At 37.7% G+C, this 15,031-nt stretch overlaps 1 protein-coding gene across 10 annotated transcripts in view; it reads left to right on the top strand.

The window, feature by feature from the left end:
- Nucleotides 1–15,031, top strand: part of DENND1B (DENN domain containing 1B) — a 263,126-nt gene that overhangs the window by 239,128 nt on the left and 8,967 nt on the right. The window lies entirely within an intron of this gene.

Below are 15,031 nucleotides of genomic sequence, written 5' to 3'. Positions count from 1 at the left end.
AAACCATATAATTATTTATCTGCTTGACTTATTTGACTTAGCATAATCCCCTACAGTTCCATCCATGTCGATGGATGTCGATGTCATTCTTTCTGATGACTTAGTAATATTCCATTGTATATATGAATCACATCTTTTTTTATCCGTTCATCTGTTGAAGGGCCTCTCAGCTCCTTCCACAGTTTGGCTATTATGGACATTGCTGCTGTGAACACTGGAGTGCAGGTACCCCTTCTTCTCACTACACCTGTATCTTTGGGGTAAATAACTAGTAGTGCAATTGCTAGGTTATAGGGTAGCTCTCTTTTTAATAAAAGTCTTGAGGAACCTCCATCCTGTTTTCCAGAGTGGCTGTACCAGCTTGCATTCCCACTAACAGTGTAAGAGGGCTCCCCTTTTTCCACGTCCTCACCAACACTTGTTTCCTGTTTTGTTAATTTTTGCCATTTTAAGGTGATATCTCATTGTGGTTTTGATTTGTATCCTGCCATATTGTTGAAAGGACAGCCTTTGCATTACCAATAGGTTCTGGATCAATGTGTTTTCATTCTCATTATTTTCCATGACTTGTTTAAGTTCTTCCTTAATTTCCTGGTTGACCCAGTCATTCTTTAGTTGGATGTTCTTTAATTTCCACATATTTCAATTCCTTCCAAATTTTTTCTTGTGATTGAGCTCTTGTTTCAAGGCATTGTGGTCTGATAACATGCAAGGGAATAATCACAATCTTTTGGTATTGGTTGAGACCTGATTTGTGACCAAGTATGTTATGTATTCTGGAGGAAGTTCCATGTGCATTCAAGAATGAGTATTATGTTGTTTTAGAGTGGAATGTTCTGTATGCATCTACAAAGTCTGTCTGGTCCAATCTTTCATTCAAAGCTCTTGTTTCTTTGTTTCTTTGTTAATCTTCTGCTTAGATGACCTGTCCATTGCTGAGAGGTCTCCTACTATTAATGTATTATTATCAATATGATTCTTTATTTTGGTTAACAGTTGTTTTATGTAGTTGGATGTGCTCATATTGGGGGCATATGACTTACAATTGTTAGATTTTTCTGTGGTATAGACCCTTTAAGTATGATAATAGTGTTCCTTTACATCTCTTACTACAGTCTTTGGTTTAAAAATCCAGTTTGTCTGATATGAGAATTGCTACCTTTTGAGGTTCATTTGCATGATAAATCGTTCTCCATCCCCTTACTTTCAATCTGGAGGTGTCTTTAGGTTCAGAATGAGTCTCTTAGAGGCAGCATATGGATGGGTCCTATCTTTTTATCCAACCTGAAACCCTGTGCCATTTCATTTTCAAGCTGTTCACATTAAGAGTAACTATTGGAAGATATGAATTTAGTGCCATCATATTGCCTGTGAAGTCCCTGTTTCTGTATATTATCTGTTGCTTTTTGGTCTATATTACTCATGGGGTCTTTTTTCTTTTATGGACAACCCCCGCCCCCCCGCCCCGGCTGGCCCCCAGTAATTTTGACTTTGGAATATTTCATGGTGTCATTGATCTCTCTACTTCTGATCTCATGAGCTTGTAGTTGTTTATCTCTATCATTCTTGACTTCCTTCCTTTCTATCAGCTTATCTTCTAGATCACTAATTCGTTCTTTCTCATTTATCCTGGCATTCACAGTATCCAGTTTAGACGACATCTCCTTCACAGCGTTTTTTTTTAAAGATTTATTTATTTATTTATTTGACAGAGAGATCACAAGTAGACAGAGAGGCAGGCAGAGAGAGAGAGAGAGAGAGAGAAGCAGACTCCCTGCCGAGCAGAGAGCCTGACGCAGGACTCGATCCCAGGACCCCGAGATCATGACCGGAGCCGAAGGCAGCAGCCCAACCCACTGAGCCACCCAGGCGCCCCCACAGCATTTTTAATTTCAGCGACAGTAGCTCTACATTCTGCCCTTAGAGATTCTATACTGTCACTAATACTTTTCCCAAGCCTAAATAATGACTTTATAAATGTTAATCTGAAGTCTTTTTCTGACATCTTCCTTGGATCCATATCCATTAAGTCTGTGGCAGAGGTCATTGTCTCTAGTTCTTTCCTTCATTGGGAGTTCCTCCTTCTAGTCATTCTCTTGAGGGATGGTTGAGGGAATGTACATAGTCCAAAATATCAACCATGACTCAGGCAAGATGAATCTGAGGAAAATCTGGAGTGTCAGAAGCCGCCACTCACCCCGGTGGAGTTTTTCCTGCATGTAGAGATCCAGATAGATTTACATCTCATGCTGATTTTGTGGGTGTTCAGGATGGTTTTGTAGATATCCAGCTCAATTCAGGGGACCGGCAGCAGCAACAAGGTTCTCTACTCTTCCGCCGTCTTGCCTCTCTCCTCTAGCCCATATTTGATCTTTAAGACTATTAAATCTTAGAAGATTTCTTCTCCCCTGCTTATATGCCATCTACTTCTTTCCTTGTGCTTTGCCTGAATGAAATAGGCCTTGTCTCTCATCTCTCCTTGGAGGGACTTGTAACCCTTTGGAATTCAGTTTACTTGATTGCCTTACAACTCAGGTCTCTGATAGGTTCAAGAAGAATTATGATTTTAGGGTTTTGTTGTGTTTTATTTTAGATAACTCCGCTTTTTCTCATTGTTAGGATGAGAGTTGACATTATTTTGCTGCTTTTTACATTCTAAATGGAGGTGGAATTAGAAGCAAAATGAATTAAAAGATATGATTCTTGATCTCAAGGACTTGGTAAGACAGGAATGTACTTAAAATGAAATACCACCTTTGTAGGAGAGCATATATCAGGTGACAGCTGAGTGGTAGAGAATAAAGTGAATCAAGCAGACCAAAAAGACAAGATCACTGTGATCTAGGAGAACTGGCAAAGGATTCTTGGATGTGTCTGGACCACTTCAGTCAGTCCTCCTGAACTAGTCTCACATAGCATGCAGCTGCTCAGAAGTATAATTTTAATGCTTCTATGAAATCTTATTTCCTTAGCTTAATAATAATAGCTCTCATCGACTGAATTCATTACACTTCACCAAACACATATCTTGTTAATCCTTCCATTTTACTCTTTTGCCCTGACAGGAATATGTCTTCAGTATCTTTGGAAAAGTATGTTAATCTTCTGACTGCACCCTGTCATTTCACCTACCTGGAATATTAGCACTCCTGGTCATTCTGTAACTACCACCTGCTTTAAAAATGAGGTTAAGGGCTCCTGGATGGCTCAGTCATTAAGTGTCTGCCTTCAGCTCAGGTCATGATCCCAGGGTCCTGGGATTAGCTCCCTGCTCGGTGGGAAGCCTGCTTCTGCCTCTCCTACTCTCCCTCTTTGTGTTCCCTCTCTCACTGTGTCTCTTTCTGTCAAATAAATAAATAAAATATTTATTTAAAAAAGAGGTTAAAACTTGCCATTTTAAGAAAGTCTTTCTCAGATTAATTCTCAGACAGTTATTTCTTTTGAGTCTTTCAGAACCTTCTTATGTAATATAATGAAAGAAGTTCCGTTCAGGGAGTCAGAACACCTAGATTAGAGTCTTAGCTCTGTCACTAGTTGTCTAATATTGCCCAAGACACTTTGCTTTTTTAAGCTTTTGGTTCCCTATTTTGTTAAAAAAAAAAGGACCGAAAGTTGTGGTGATTTAGGTATTAATGAAAAACAGTATAGTGGGGTGCCTGGGTGGCTCAGTTGTTAAGCATCTGCCTTCGGCTCAGCCCCACATCTGGCTCCCTGGTCAGGGGGAGCCTGCTTCTCCTCCTCCCTCTGCCCCTACTCCAGCTTGTACTCTCTCCCTTACTTGCTCACTCTCTGTCTCTCAAATCAATAAAATCTTTTTTAAAAAACTATAGTATGTAAAACATCTAACAGACTGAATCAAATCAACCATGGATTAGTCACTTAACCCTGTCCTTTAGTTACACCTATAAAAAATTACATGTGTTTTAAAACTCTATTCAGTAAAATGCCATGCATTCTTAAGGTATAGCTAGTAGGATTATGTATGGTAGAGTTTCTTTTTTTTTTCCACATTATTTCATCCAAATATGATTTTTAATTTTTGTTTTTTGGGGTCTTTTTTTTGTCTTAAGTCTAGGGGTTTGCTATGGCTTTGGGGTAAGCAAGGTCACATTTCTAGACCTCAGTTACTTGAACTCTAAAATGGGGGCAGTAGCACAGAGAACACCAATTTTTTAAAAAATTCATAAATTAAAAGCATCTTAATTTTATGTAGTCTAAAAAATTGTGTTTTCCCATTCATCTGCCTATATCCCTTATTTTTCCCCTGCCCCTTAGGCACCCCCATAAATTTAAACTTACCCAGTATTTTGCCTTATTAGTATCTGTGTGCCATCTAGTGACAAAAATGGTAACTGCATGATTACCAGGGCCCTAGTGCATCAGGAGAAAGGTTCTCACCATCCAACTGTCAGATGTGCTTTCCAGAAATGATTGCGATGCAAAAGAAAAGGAAAGGAAGCATTGATCTTGCTTATTGTAAGCTGAACCAAATTTATTTCTTGAAGTCTCTTTAAACATTAAGTGTGAAGGTTTTACGAGTTGGGCCTTCTGCCTCTCTCTTTATACATTTGCTTTTGGTTTTTCCTTCATATGAAATGCTTTTCCTTCTCCTTTTTACCAGTCTATTTTCTTTATTCCATTCAATGTCTAGCTATAGATTGAGCTTTGCTAGTAAAATATCTCCTTTGATAAATTTTATTCCATGCTGAAACCCTACATTTTGCTTTTTTAATATAGTGTTTTCTTTACATTCTTAATAAGCATCCCTTGCTATACAAGTGTTTCCTTCCAAAATTTTGTGAATTTTTATGTATACTTGATGTGTATTTTCCATTTCCACGTGAGCAAGATTTTATTTTACAATCATTTGTTTTAAGACCTAGGAGTCTGATTGCAGACATAGACAGCCAGTGCTCCGTCTTATTTTTAATTCTTCATATCAGAATGATGTAAAACTCTCCAAAATTCTACTTATTTTGTTTCTTATGATGTCTTTTTGCTTCCAAAAGATGTGTACCCTTTTCTCATGTAGCACTGTATCCCACAAAAGTTGCAAATGCAAATACTTATTTACTAATTTGTACAGCCTGTGAGTGAAATTGTGAAGTAGTAAAGTGACCATGGTGAATATTATACCCTCACCAGCTCTGTACAGTTCAGAAGCTTCTAAACCTCTTTATTTGATCCCAGAATTTTCCATTGTTTATAGTATTTAATTATAGCTCTATATTATTAATATTGTTAATCTCTTGACTGAGCCTACTTATTAGAAATCTTACAACTTGACATGAATCATGACATATTAATGGTCATTTAAGTAAGTTGTCATGTCTAATCAAAAAGTTTGCATTCAATTGTATTCCTACAATAAAAGATAAATTTATATTTACAGCTTCTTTATTATATTCAGTAATTGGTATTTATACCACATATTTGCTGAAAATCTTGAGAGGAGGAATATCTTTTTCTTTTTTTTTCTTTTTCTTTTTTTTTTTTTTTAAAGATTTTATTTATTTATTTGACAGAGAGAGATCACAAGTAGGCAGAGAGGCAGGCAGAGAGAGAGAGAAGGAAGCAGGCTCCCTGCTGAGCAGAGAGCCCGATGCGGGACTCGATCCCAGGACCCTGAGATCATGACCTGAGCCGAAGGCAGCGGCTTAACCCACTGAGCCACCCAGGTGCCCCGGAATATCTTTTTCTTTTCTGTGCCTCACAGTATGGAAGACAGTAGCATGCATAACCGGTGTTTCATGGATCTTTGTAGAATGAAGAGATGCTAAGAATTTTTTTTTAAGATTATTTATTTATTTATTTATTTGACACAGAGAGCACAAGTAGGCAGAGAGGCAGGCAGAGAGAGAGGGGGAAGCAGGCTCCCCGCTGAGCAGAGAGCCTGATGCGGGGCTCAATCCCAGGACCCTGGGATCATGAACCGAGCTGAAGGCAGAGGCTTAACCCACTAAACCACCTAGGTGCCCCAAAATTGAGATATGGTCACTACCTTAGTTTAAGGAATGCACAATAGCAGCTTTCAGTAGGTTCTCAAATATTTGTTGAAAGAAAATAAAGCAATAATTGACTTTCTGTTATTCTCCATTATCGGAGCCTGCAAGGTTAGGGTGTATACCCCGATCCCAACCAATTTTTTGTCTCCCACTTTTTCTTGCTAGATCTTCTGATCTCTCCCCCATTTCCTTAAAACCCTCCATAAATTTAAATTTATCCAGTCTTTTGGCTTCTTAGTATATATCTGCCATCTAGTGATCAAAAAGGTAATTGCAAAATTAATGCACCCTTAAAGAGCCCTGTGCACCAGCACAGGTTTTAACCCACAGTGGTCTCATAGCAGTCTTTTGTTCCATTAAACATGCTGTGCTCATCCCACCACAGGGCCTTTGCACATCTTGTTCTCTTATCATCATCTACTTAATACCTGCTGACCTTTTAGGGCTCAACTCAAACATCTTTCATGGAAAGACTTCCCTTGATTTCCCCAACTAGGTCAAATTCCTCAAAGAAATCATACTTTAGTACAAGTTATCACAGCCGTATATAATGTTTAATTTATGACTATACAATTTAATTTGTGTCTAACTTATTAGAATTTAATCTACATGAGGGCAGGGAGCCTTGTTCTCGGTTATCATTATACCCTAGCATAAAACTGAATCCCTAGCACATAGAAAACATTTCTGTAATCAAATGAATTTGTTCATTTCTGGAATGAACAAATATATGAATGTAATGGTTTTCTGTACCTCATGAACACTGAAAATGCTTATGTCAGTCAATTACAATAGTTCTTTGCATTATATAATTTATCATTTTAAAAATTATTTTAAATACTCAACAGAAACGACCTACTATGTATGGAGGTACTCATTTATTCAGGAAACAGAAAATGCCTTCTTTAAAGAATAATTTTATATAACTCTCTTCTTTTATTTTGTTCATTACCTATTGAGGGAATTAGTAAGATGTTAAAAGCTGATACCACAGATAATTTGAAGGACAGACACTTAGGAATACTAAAGTATATATAGTAAAGAATACCCAACTTATCAATATCTATACCATAATAATTGCATTTTCACTGGACAAAATTATATCTCTATGGACATGAAGCTGTTGCATTGCCACCAGTCCTCCATAGGTTGACTTCTGCTCCTGTAGGGTTACAAATAGAGACTATGAATGGTACAGACCACATTAGTATCAGATAATCCTGGGAAGGAATGCTAGACAACAGCAAAAATTCCTTTGAAAAGACACAGGTAGTTTTTTGCCCATTTCAAAATCTTTTATAGTTTTCCCTGTAATAATAATCCTGAAGATTATTTTTGATCAAAAAAGAAAGGATGTTCTCATTAGGTTTGTCCTATTATTTATATTGAAGCAATAAGAATGATAATTCACTATGTAAGCCTCCTTTACTTTGCTTTATAAATCTAGAGCTATGCAGTACTGACTAGCTTTAAGGCCAGAGAATCTCTTTCTTACTGGAAGTTTTCTTTTCTTTTTCCCTTCTCTTTTCTCTCTCTCTCTCTTTCTTTCTCTATTTTAAAGATTTATTCTAGAAAGAGAAAGAGATGGAGAGAGTGAGTGGAGGGAGGGGCAGAGGGAAAGGGAAAGGGAGAATCCCAAGGAGACTCCCTGCTGAGTGTGAAGCCTGACACAGGTTTCCATCCCATGACCCATGAGATCATGACCTAAGCCAACATCATGAGTCAGACACTTAAGTAAGCAAGTGACCCAGGCACCCCTCTCTGGAAGTTTTCATAAATCTTAGTTTGGGCTTGTACAATACTGCTATTTCCTATCTTGAGGCTAGGAAACCAAGTCCAAGAAATCTTTCCACCTAAGTCCTATCTACAATGCCTATAAATTAGGGTGAATTTCTTGAAGTTCCCCAGATTTGTTGTTCCCTGACTTGCTTGGTGAGGCACTTGTAAAACCAGACTCTGTCATACAGGCACCAGGCAGGTTTTGGGGGGAAGGTATTGTTGTCATTGGCCCCATAAATATAGCCAACCTTTGTTTCATAATAGTGGCTTATCCTAACTTCTTCTTGGTTGCATGATTTGTGTCCAGTTGTATCCTGACAAGGTAGATAAAGACAACGAAGGATGCAGAGTATGTAGAATCAACCCCACAAAGTCTTCTAAACAACATCCAGAATTCCCCTGATAGGACACTTCATAATGTTTTGTTCCTTTCAAAGTCTTTTACAGATTTTCTGACACTAATATGTACCACACACATCCTTGGTGAGGGTATGAGAGGTAAATTAGTAAGATACCTGCCATCAAGAATCTCCTGTACAGTGGGAGAAAGAGAATTTAACCGTGATCACGGTACAGTGGGATGGACAAGTTCCATGAGAAACATGCGTACAGGTACTCCAGGTGCCGTATGAATTGATGATGAATGAGGAAATATTTCCTGAAGGTGGAACTCATGAGCCAAGGCATGAGGGATAATTAGAAAAAGAGGGGAAACACCATGGAAAGGGAAGTTCTTGTAGACACATCAACATGTGTAGGTCAGGGGCAGAAGACACTGGGAAGCATACAAGCAAGGAAGGGGGCATGGTAGTGTGGGAGCAGACACCTGTATAGCAAATGGAACCTTCAAAGAGATTAACTCAGCCTGATCCCTCTGGGCAAAGGTAAGGAGGATGAGATTTATCCTCAAAATTGTATGGGACCATTGAATTTATTTAAAGAGGAATGTAGTATTGTTAAGTTTGCCTTTTAAAACGATCTATCAGCAGTTTAGAAGCCATAGCATCCTGCAGAGAGGATAATAGAGACTTAGGTTTTCAAATGAGAATAGATATGTACAGACAGACAGTAGACATAGGGACAGGGAATAAATGTAAGTGAAGAACTTTTCAAGGAGAGAAATCAACATGTGCAAAGGTCGTGTGGTAGAAGAAGTCAGGGAAAATATAAGAGATTGAAAGAAGGCCATTGCAATGCCTTGTGGGTTAGAACAAATTAAATGAAGTGAGCAAGGGCCAAGGGCCTAGACTTGCAAGACCTGATAAATGAAGAGCAAAACAAAGAAAGTTATTTATCCTTTTTTTGTTGTTTCCTTCAACAAATATTTCTTGAAAAACAACTAAAAGCTCCTACTCTGCACTTTCTGAAAACAAAGCAGCAGCAACATCTCATCTTTCTCTGACTCTTTGGTATCTCTTTATTCCACAAACAACCAGTAAGCACCTGTCATATACATACCTCTGTTTTCCATGCTGAGAAGTCATACAAAAGAGCCCAGAGGTCACAAAGAAGCGTGAGACGTGGCTCTTGCTTACAGAAAGCTCAGGGTACAGTGGTGCAGGCAGACACTAAACAAATAATACAGCGTCATTAATCCATTGGCCAGGTGTTTGCCAAATATGTGGCTACACAAAGAGCAGGTTTTTACAGAGGTACATTTGAGTTATGTAGTGAAGAATGAGTAGGATTTTTTTTTCCAGCAAAGAAGAAAGTGAAGGTAAGTTCTGACAAAGGGTACCTTATGTGCAGTGGTTTAAAGATGAATTCTGTATGGGAACTAACAAGTCATTTGTTGTGGCAAAGTAGTGGGTGGTGGCCAGTTAGACATGGGGAGAAGAACAAAAGGAAAAAGACAAAATGTCTTGACCATGTTTGGATGGGAGTCTCTCCTTAATGCCAAGAAGTTTGACTTTTACCTTGGAGGAAATTAATGCTTTTAATCAACCAAGGGAGTAAAATTACCAGATACAAGGTTTTTTTTTTTTTTAAAAAAAGGAACATTGAGGCATATTCTGGTAAATGTGTATTTAGGTTTTAAAAATTAAACTGTGGGATGCTGAAGGATGGAGAGATATCCTCTTAATTTTAGTTGTATTTTTTTTAACCTATGTGTATGGTGAGATATTTTAATGGTTGAAATGGTTACATTTCATTGACAGAAACTCTATCTGTACATTTCTATGAGTATTATTTATCTAAATAAAATGTTACTTAAGTGAATTTATTAATCTCTAAGTTAGATTTGGTCACTGGTATCAAACAAATAACAGACCAAGGGATTTTGCCTGAGATTATGAAAATAGTGCCATACCAAGTGCTAAAATGTATATAATGTAACTCTTTTCTTTTTTGTGTGACCTAATTATTAACTATAGTACCTCCATTTCCTACAACAGTAATCATGTTTTAAAATACCAGAACCTGAAAAGCTTGAATTTTATGATTAAAAGAGTCTGGTGGCTAACTTTGCAGACACCCAGAAAATGTCATCCCACTCCATTAACAAGCCCTAAAGATTGGAGGCAGCAAAAACAACATTACAGTTCTGTCCCTTGTGGCAATAAATTTTAAAAACCAGGCTATTATTGGTATTCTGACCAGGAAAGAAAAAGCCTCTTCAACCTTTTTATAAAAAGTTATGTGGGCACCTGGGTAGCACAGTCAGTTAAGCGTCCAACTCTTGATTTCAGCTCAGGTCATGATCTCAGGGTGGTGAGATCGAGTCCCAGGTCAGCCTCCCGGCTCAGCACAAAGGGTTTGCGTGAGATTCTCTCTCTCTCCCTCTGTGCCCTGCACTTGCGCGCGCTCTCTCTCTCTCTCAAATAAAAAATAAATAAATATTTTTAAAAAGTTACTTAAAAAGCTACACAGATTTCAAAGTGCAGAAAAGGGAAGACTCTCTCTCTCTCTCTCTCTCAAATAAATAAATATTTTTTAAAAGTTATGATAAAAGCTACACAGATTTCAAAATGCAGAAAAGGGAAGAGCCTAAATAATGGCAAACAGCAGACACCCAGGCGGTGACCAGCTTGCCCCGCTGTCCACTAAGTTCCCACATGCATGCAGAATGTCACATCATTCAGTAGATCTTTGGGGGGGGAGGGAATATATATATATATATATATATATATATATATATATATATGATTTTATTTATTTGACAGGCAGAGATCACAAGTAGAGAGGCAGGCAGAGAGAGAGAGGAGGAAGCAGGCTCCCCACTGAGCAGAGAGCCCGATGTGGGACTCGATCCCAGGACCCTGGGATCATGACCCGAGCCAAAGGCCAAGGCTTTAACCCACTGAGCCACACAGGTGCCCCTGAAAAAATATTTTTAAGGTTTTTTTTCTTCCTTAGGAATCCACTTATTTTTTTCCTATTCTCCAATTTTTTTTTTTTTTACCATGTTGACTGTGTATAGCTTTATCTCTCAATCACTTCATAATCATTCTTTAAAAAAAAAAAAAAGCATCTGTTCCTAACTATAGGCCATGTTATGACTGTCTTGGAGTTTACTTCAAGAAGTGGGACATAATCATTTATGGTGAAAGCGTCTATCTCCTCTTGCAAACTTTCCTGTTCCATGCTTCTTCCTGTGAGATTTCTGTCCAGATCTTAAATAGAGATTTTTTTCTCTGAATACATATAATATACAAAACTCATTCCACTGGCATCTGCACCTGTTCATTACTGTTACAGTAAAAAAAAAAAAAAATCTATACTTCTTCCCAAAGGTCAGTTGTATTATTAAAAAAAAAAATGTGTATGTATTTTATTTTTATTCTGTGTATTGAGATTACTTTTCTCTTTCTTAGTTGTTTATATTTCAGTTTCGGTTCAGTTTAATGTGCAGGTTTTCAGTAACAATGTATCCATGATTTGTGAACCCAGGTAAAGATGTACTATAACTGGCTATAATATTTTCTGTGCTCTAAGCTTATTTGCTATCAATTATCCATAAAAGACTTCTCTTTACAAAATTGTGACCAGATCTTTTTGCCTTGTGTTGTGTGTTCTGGGCGTAGTGGAAACAATCCTTTATTTCCTCTGAAAGCATGGTGCCCGAGTCCCAGCCCACCAGAAACAGTAATGGAGGGATAATCTGGGTTCATAAAAGCTCAGAAACTGATGATGCTCTTGTTACACAAGCTGCCATATTTCTCTGTCTTGAATGTTAATCAAATTGTAACTTTTTTCTCCCTTTGTTTTTCCTGTGCGACCGTAACCAATTATGTAATTTGATGTCCTCAAGCACGTGACACACTGATTATGTGTTTGGATCTTGTCACTTCATATATGGAGACTGCAGTTCCTACTGCCTGATACAGATCCAGTCACGACTAATTAGGAGCTTATTTCAGATAAACAACTTGTACGTGCAGGTACTAAGCGTTTAGAGAGTACAAATCTTAACACTCATAGAAAGTAGAATATTATACTGATCCGTTGTACTTCTGGTTTTAATTCTATTATGAAAGTTCATTACAAGATATACCATTTAACAACATCTCTACTTAGAAATTGATAGTAGGAAATAAAAAACCAAATTCAAACATACTTGTGAAGCTTATGTGAGTAGCTTCATAAAAAAAAAAAAATAAGTTGTGGTTAACAACACAGAATAAAACAACTGAGAATCTCTAGTATATGCAGGCAGATGTAGAATATAAAAGTAAATTGTGAAAGAAAATGAACAAGGGACCAGCAATGCAGCAGAGAAGTACGTTGGCTCTGGTTCCTGTTCTTGATAAGGTGTATGGCCTTGGGTAAATTATGGAGCCTCATGGTATACCACCAGATTGATCATGGGGTTCTTTAGACTCTGAGCTCCTTAATGGCAAAGACTCAGCCTAATGCTACTCTGTATTCCTAGACCCTAGCCCCACGGTGTGTATATGAGAGTTCTTTCCAAAGTATTTATAAGCATAAATATTAAGCTATGTATTTAATATCTTGTACTAATTCTTAAATAGTCAAAAATTATTTTTTAAATAACAGCAGGAAGTCTCAGCTCCCTCATAGTTTTGTTTGGTTTTAGTTCTGATTTGTTTTGTTTTGTTTTTGCAAAAATTGAATGCATGACCCCTAGCTGGCATAATGATAAGCATATACGGATGTCAATGTAATAATAATGACTTGTATTTAGAAACAAAGAATTGTACTGTATTTTGTGAGTTTGGGAGGGGATGGATAAAATGTATTTTCCCTTCAGAAATAATATTGTAAGTGGCATTTGTGTGACTAGGCCATTCCTCAAATTTCTTTTTAACTCACATACCTTAAACTTGTCGTAAAATGATATTATAGTTTACACCCAAATACATAGCTAATCACCAAACTCCTGGAGAAACGCTCTACACATTCCACCAGCGGTTAAAGATGTATTTCTGTGCACTCATTCTTCCCCTTCCTGCCACTGCCGGCATGGGCATAGAGGACAGGGAGGAGTAAGGATCAAGTACCGTAGATTCCAGACATTTGCTTATTCTTTACGGCTGCAATAGAAGAAAACAGTTACCTAGATGTGGAGATCAGAATTGGAAGACAGAAAGTTAGTCCTCTGACAATACAATGGTTCAGGTCTCCAAATTCAGCCTGCAGCCGTCCATTCAGAAACATGGTTTGCAGCCATGGGCACCCATGGCACCCAGACTCTGGCCTTTTAAATGTCATTGCCTACTTAAAAGAAAGAGTCAAACTTGTATAGGAAGTGGCTGATTCCATGTCTGATGCAGAAAATGCATAAGTTGAAATGACACATTATGTTAGGCCAAAATGAAGAAGCTTACTAAAGAGCTTCTGAGATCATGTTTAAAGGACACAGGAACCAATTTGACTGAGCTAACACTGACCTAAGATGGGACCATTAAAAAAAAAAAAAAAACCTTAAAAAATTATTTTATTGTAGATAGAACACTTAACATAATCCAAACATGTTAAAGTAAAAAGCTTAGTAAGAACTCCTACGTACCATGGGACATCTGGGTGGCACGGTTGGATACCTTTCAAAAGTACAGCTTCAACAGTTATCAATGTATGGTCAGTCTTATTTCAGCCCTTCCTGTGATCCTGTCCCAACCCTGGCTTTTTTTGAAGTAAAGTAGCACATCACACATAGTTTCGCCTGCAAATATTCAAGAAGCATCTCTAAAAGTTAAAAAGCATTAATGATTGTGTTTTAAAAACATAATTTTGGTGTCATTCAAAAGTCTAGACTGATCAGACATCAAGAAGGGCGCCCAGGTCACTCAGCGCAGAGTCTGCTGGAGATTCTTCCCCTCCCCCTGCTCTGCCCCTCCCCCCACCATGTATACTCTTGCACTCACATGCTCTCTCTGTCTCTCCACTAAGTAAATCTTTTTTTAAAAATCAAGAACAACAACTGTGATGGGCTGAGCCATGTCAGATATATACAGATGATGATTTTTTAAAAGCCCTCACAGCTCACCTTCAGAGACTGGTAGGCATAAGCTCATTATTCTGGAAATTGTTGAACTAAAGGAAAGCATCAAGGATTTATCCTACCTCTACTGTACACCTCATATTTCAGAATAGCCAAATAGTCAATAGAACAAAACTCTTGGTAGAATGCCAACAAATAAAGATAGAAGGAATGCTTTTAAAAAGAATAATTTTGAAGCCTCTTCTGCATAATTTATTTACCCAAAGATTATCGTTGGGTGCTAAAACCATCGAGTGAAAGAAAATTCATAATGGATGGTATCAGCTAACCTGAATCCTAAAGCCATTAATGGATCTTAGAACCAGCAAAAGTGAGACATCTTAAGGTTACGTGTGCAGTATAAAAACACATCTCAATACATGTAGCATAATCTTGCCAAAAACAGAAGAAAAACAAAAAACCAGAAACTGAATCTAACCAAGTTTCCAGATGTGACTGCCAGTTTATAGGAAGAGGAAAAATATCACATATTCAAGGACACAAATAGCAAAAGGATGGGGAAGGCAGAACTGATAGTCTCTGCAGAAGACTTGACAGACATGTCAACCAAATGGTGTTAACCATGTTGAGATTCTGGTCCACATAAACTAAAATATCTGGGAGGGATCATGAGGGCATATGAGAATGGTCTGAGAATAGAGGATGTTAAAGAAAATTGTTAATTTGTATGGTATACTAATGACATCTGTTAAAGGTATATACTGAAGTGTTTACAGGTGAAATGATAGGTTGTCTAGCATTCGGTTCAAAACCTTGCTATTCAGTGTGAGACCTTCAGATCCGC

The sequence above is a fragment of the Mustela nivalis genome (genome assembly GCF_964662115.1).
Source record: "Mustela nivalis genome assembly, chromosome: 16".
Taxonomy (NCBI): domain Eukaryota; kingdom Metazoa; phylum Chordata; class Mammalia; order Carnivora; family Mustelidae; genus Mustela; species Mustela nivalis.
The sequence above is the reverse complement of the archived record's forward strand: the minus strand, read 5'-3'. Positions and strand labels throughout refer to the sequence as shown.